Raw genomic sequence first — 6,063 nt, 5'->3', positions numbered from 1 at the left:
TATCGGTCGCATACACATATTTAGCAGATATTTTTGCGTTGGTATTGAAATGCTTTTATTCCTAGATCCAGCAGTGCAGTAATATCTAACAATACACTACACACATCTAAAAGTAAAATAATGGAATCAAGAAATATACAAATATTAGGATGAGCAATGTCGGAGTCCGAAGTGTGTATATAGCACAAAACACAACCTTGATGAGAAAGTTGTGACACCTGTACAATGAGCAGGACATTAATATATTAATATACATATCAAATTTTTCTGTTAAATTTTTAAAATAAATATATATATGTCACACACAGTGCCATGAAATGGTATTTGCCCCCTTTCTGATTTTCTCTATTTTTGAATGTCAGTGTCACGTTCCTGACCTGTTTTTCCTTTGTCTTGTATTTATTTAGTTGGTCAGGGCGTGAGTTGGGGTGGGCTGTCTATGTGTGATTTTCTATGTTGGGGTTTTGTGTTCGGCCTGGTATGATTCTCAATCAGAGGCAGCTGTCAATCGTTGTCCCTGATTGAGAATCATACTAAGGCAGCCGGGGTTTCACGTGTGTTTTGTGGGTGTTTGTATCTCGTGTCAGTGTTCGTGCCACACGGGACTGTTTTCGGTTTTGTCACGTTTGTTGTTTTGTATCGTGTATTGTTTTCGTTTTCATTAAATAATGACCACTTTCCACTCTGCGTCTTGGTCCGATCCATGCTCCTCCTCGTCTGAGGAGGAGAACGACTTCGACAACCGTTACAGTCAGGCCATCCTTCTGAGCAGCTGGGTCATGCAGTAAGACAATGATCCAAAACACACAATCAAGTCTACATGAAAATGTCTAAAAAGATCAAAATGTAAGTTTTTGAATGGCCTAGTAAAAATCCAGACCTAATCCCAATTAAATATTGTGTCAGGACTTGAAACAAGCAGTTCATGCATGAAAACCCACAAATGTCACCGAGTTAAAGCAGTTCCGCATGCAAGAGTGGGTCAAAATTCCTCCACAGTGTTTGGTTGCATCATTACAGCTAAAGGTGGAACAACCAGTTATTGAGTGTAAGGGGGCAATTACCTTTTCACACAGGTGAATTGGGTGTTACATAACTTTGTTTATGAAATAAATAAAATAAATATGTAATTATGTGTTATTTGTTCACTCAGTTTCCCTTTATCTAATATTAGGTTTTGGTTGAAGATCTGATAACATTTAGTATAACAAATAATGCTAAGTATGTATATGTGATGGGATGTATAGACATTTTGGACAGTATGTTGATAGAATATGTAGTATATCTGAAGAATACACAGGACAGAATATGTACAACAACAGTTGAATAGGATGGCCTTGACTGGAATAATGCATATACATATGAAATGGGTAAAACAGTAGGTTTAATCTAGAGGCGAAAGAAACGCACACCTATTTAGGTGAGGTGCTGGTTAGCGGAGTAGAACACTTGACAAATTAAAGGAGAGCCGCACACACTAGGAGCTCAGATGCAATAATTGAATAACCTAGTATCCAACGTTTCGACTTCAACTTCATCAGGGTATAATGACAAACACTGCCGGGTGACTAGTTTATATACTGCCAAAGGACACACACAGGTGTCTGTAATCATGGCCGGGTGTGGCCTTATATCATTAGTTAATTCTCAGATATAAAAAATAACATACCAAAAACATGAATGGATAGCATACGATCATAGATACAGTTTGCCTACATAGGCCTACAAACATTTACAATAGTTGGAAAATGATTTTTATTGAAATGGATAATACGATTGAAGAGAACCGCACAGCTCTGCAGGGAGCTGTTATTAATGATGGCATATTCAATGAACTGATGAGAACTAACTAAGCGCTCCAGGACAAGTTGTCTACAGAAATAAAGGAACTAAAAAATCAAGAAATTCAACCAAGACAAAAAAGACAAGGCCGAGGACAAAGTCTACTTCTGGAGAAACCCTGACAAAAGAGGTCCTGCTCCTCCTCTCCATGACAGACGCTGGAGGGAGGCCGCTCACTTCTATCCACCCCCATCTGACCAAAGCTCTACAACCAGCGCCTCATCTGCTTCCAGTGCCAGTTTCTTATCCATCGAGAGACCGTGCCGACGGGGTAAGAAGAAACGACTGCCAGAGGCAGAGGGGACCGTTCGTCCCAGAACCTACGGGCCTGAGTGTCTTCAATTTATCAAGCAAGATGTTGAGCCCTGCTCATGTCTCCTTGCTTAATAAAGGGTTATCTTTTGTGCCTACAACTCAGTGCAACGATTTCGATGTTATGGTAAACATGTTTACGTTTTTAGAAACATCCGTTTAAGGGAATACTTATCGTGATATTTTTACTGAACAGAGGTTGCTCACCTGCACATACTCCGACTCATTTTAGAAGTAAGAGTTATTTTGCACCTCCATCCAATCGCAGTCACTCTATTGTGACATATTGCAGACTCGTTGAAAAATATGTTGTTCATCTCCTTAAGAACAAACAGGAGAACATATCTCTCCATAATGTACCTAAAGATGAAAAACAGGCTTTGCTTGATTTACAATCCGATACATCAGTCCTTATTAGTCCTGCTGATAAGGGTGGGTCGGTTGTAGTCATGGATAGGACGGTTTATGTAAATGAGTGTCGTAGACAACAACACATTTGACATGAAACTCAGAAGTGACCCCACTGCCCAATTTCAGAACACTATCTTTACTGTCCTAGATGGGTATTACAGTTCTGGTCAGATAACCAAAAATGAACATGACTTTTTGGCTATTCAACACCCTAAAATTGCTACTTTCTATACTTTGAGGAAATTACACAAGAATGTTACAAAACCTCCAGGGCGCCCTGTTGTAGCAGGCAGGGACAGACTGGGAATGAAAAATGGCTCTGGATTTTTTGACTCAGACCGGCCCACCAAACCCCCCCCCCCAGCTATACACCACAACCAGGGCCACACTTTATGTAAACAAGATTACTGAACAATATTTATAACAATTATTTAGTAAAATAGATGTCAAATAGAACAAGGGGAACATGTTGCTCTTCAGAGGAGGCTGGCTAGAAAGAGCACATATTGGCACAATGGCTTTGGCAGCAAGGTGGCAAGAATCTCTGGAACCATCTGACCAGTAGAATAAATAATACAGGAAGAAATGTGTTGGTGAAAAGACTGGTGAGTAGGCAAGTCAGAATAAAATTAAAATAAACATATTTCCTACCTCCTTAAATTAGCAATTTCTGCCGCAGCTTACTTCTCTCATCAATGCCATCTACAACCAGGTCACTGTCCAGGGCCATTAAAACATCTCACTCAGTAGCCATGAGCATAAAAGCCTCCAGGTGCTGTTGAGCTAGAGCGCTCCTGAGCCTACTGATGAATTTCAGAGTAGAGAAGCTCCGCTCGCTACCTGGGTTACTGACAGGGTAAGGAGGAACTTGTAAGCAAGGCCCAGGATGTGGTAGGGGTCAGTCAATAGGTTGTACCGACTAAGAATACGGTAGCAACACACTGGACGGTCCTTGCAAGATGAACAGCTCTCGTTCACCATCTCCACCTCGTCTTCATTCCCTTCAGGTCCATGATCCTCCATCGTCCTGGTTGTGTATTCTGGCTGTGTATTCTGGTTGTGTATTCTGGTTGTGTATTCTGGTTGTGTATTCTGGTTGTGTATTCTGGCGGTGTATTCTGGTTGTGTATTCTGGTTGTGTATTCTGGTTGTGTATTCTGGTTGTGTATTCTGGCGGTGTATTCTGGCTGTGTATTCTGGCTGTGTATTCTGGTTGTGTATTCTTCCAGAAAAGTTTTTAGGGTCCAGAAGAGCCATGTCAGCATACAAAGTGCCATTACTCAGAAATCCCAGATGGACGCTATCTATAACTGTATCCAGAATTTGATTATGGACACCAATCCTGTATGCACTCTCTGCCCCAGTTAATGTCTCATATTGTGCCATCTCTCCAGGTATAGTTTTCTTATTTCGAGACCTTTTCATTGGCAGTAGTCTCTAACTCCAGCTCTGTTTCCTCATCCCGTTCCTGCAACTTCCTGTTGGCCCACTGAACAAATGTGTCTGCAGCTGCCTCAAAATCTCCTGCCATTCCTTTCAGCTGCTCCTCTGTAGACACAACCATACGATGCGCAGACAGAATGTCCACTCCACTTGTTTGAAGATATTTTGAGACTGGTGAGGTGACCTGAAATATTCTGAGGAATATCTGAGCTGTAAGTATTGTTTCAACCCCTCAATGTATCCTTGTGCCTTGACCCGTGCAGAAGTGTTGATGTTTTTCTGATCTTGTATGGTTGAAAGAGTGAGAAGGACGTCAACATACAGACCCTCATCTGGATTTCCAAAAGCTCCAAAGACCTTCTTTTAAAGGCACTGTCTTTAGCCCACCAGCGTGTCTCTCCAATTGGAACAAGACGTCTGTGCTCTCCTTCTCCCAAATGTTCATCCTCTGGTAGGATTCACGGAAGAACACAGCTATGTTGTTAATGAGAGAAAAAAGTGACCCACTTGCCAAGACACTCTCTGTTCTGTCTGCCAAAATAAGGTTCAAAATGTGTGCATAGCACCACACATGCACTTGATTGGTGGACTTTGCAGAGAGCAGGGCAGAGAAGCCTTTATACTGGCCTTGCATACTGGAGGCTCCATCATGTACTTCCGGCGCCGACCGAGATGGCCGCCTCGCTTCGCGTTCCTTGGAAAATATGCAGTATTTTGTTTTTTTATGTGTTATTCCTTACATTGGTACCCCAGGTAATCTTAGGTTTCGTTACATACAGTCGGGAGGAACTACTGAATATAAGAGCAACGTCAACTCACCATCGTTACAACCAGGAATATGACTTTCCCGAAGCGGATCCAGTGTTTTGCCTTCCACCCAATACAATGGATCTGATCCCAGCCGGCGACCCTAAGCGACGCCGTAAAAGGGGCAAACGAAGCGGTCTCCTGGTCAGGCTTCGGAGACGGGCACATCGCGCTCCACTCCCTAGCATACTACTCGCCAATGTCCAGTCTCTTGACAATAAGGTTGATGAAATCCGAGCAAGGGTAACATTCCAGAGAGACATCAGAGATTGTAACGTTCTTTGCTTCACGGAAACATGGCTCACTCGAGAGACGCTAACGGAGTCGGTGCAGCTAGCTGGTTTCTTCACGCATCGCGCCGACAGAAACAAACATCTTTCTGGTAAGAAGATGGGCGGGGATGTATGCCTTATGATTAACGAGACGTGGTGTGATCATAACAACATACAGGAACTCAAGTCATTCTGTTCACCTGATCTAGAATTCCTCACAATCAAATGTCGACCGCATTATCTACCAGGGGAATTCTCTTCGATTATAATCACAGCCGTATATATTCCCCCCCAAGCAGACACATCGATGGCCCTGAACGAACTTTATCTGACTCTTTGTAAACTGGAAACCACACACCCTGAGGCTGCATTCATCGTAGCTGGGGATTTTAACAAGGCTAATCTGAAAACAAAACTCCCTAAATTCTATCAGCATATCGATTGTGCTACCAGGGCTGGTAAAACCTTGGATCATTGTTATACTAACTTCCGCGACGCATATAAGGCCCTCCCCCGCCCTCCTTTCGGAAAAGCTGACCACGACTCCATTTTGTTGCTTCCAGCCTACAAACAGAAACTAAAACAGCAAGCTCCCTCGCTCAGGTCTGTTCAACGCTGGTCCGACCAATCTGATTCCACGCTTCAAGACTGCTTCGATCACGTGGATTGGGATATGTTCCGCATTGCGTCCAACAACAACATTGACGAATACGCTGATTCGGTGAGCGAGTTCATTAGAAAGTGCATTGACGATGTCGTACCCACAGCAACGATTAAAACATTCCCAAACCAGAAACCGTAGATTGATGGCAGCATTCGCGTGAAACTGAAAGCGCGAACCACTGCTTTTAACCAGGGCAAGGTGACCGGAAACATGACCGAATACAAACAGTGTAGCTATTCTCTCCGCAAGGCAATCAAACAAGCTAAGTCCCAGTATAGAGACAAAGTAGAGTCGCAATTCAACAGCTCAGAC

Source organism: Salvelinus alpinus, chromosome 21, assembly GCF_045679555.1.
Source record: "Salvelinus alpinus chromosome 21, SLU_Salpinus.1, whole genome shotgun sequence".
NCBI lineage: Eukaryota > Metazoa > Chordata > Actinopteri > Salmoniformes > Salmonidae > Salvelinus > Salvelinus alpinus.
This window is presented reverse-complemented; position numbering follows the sequence as displayed.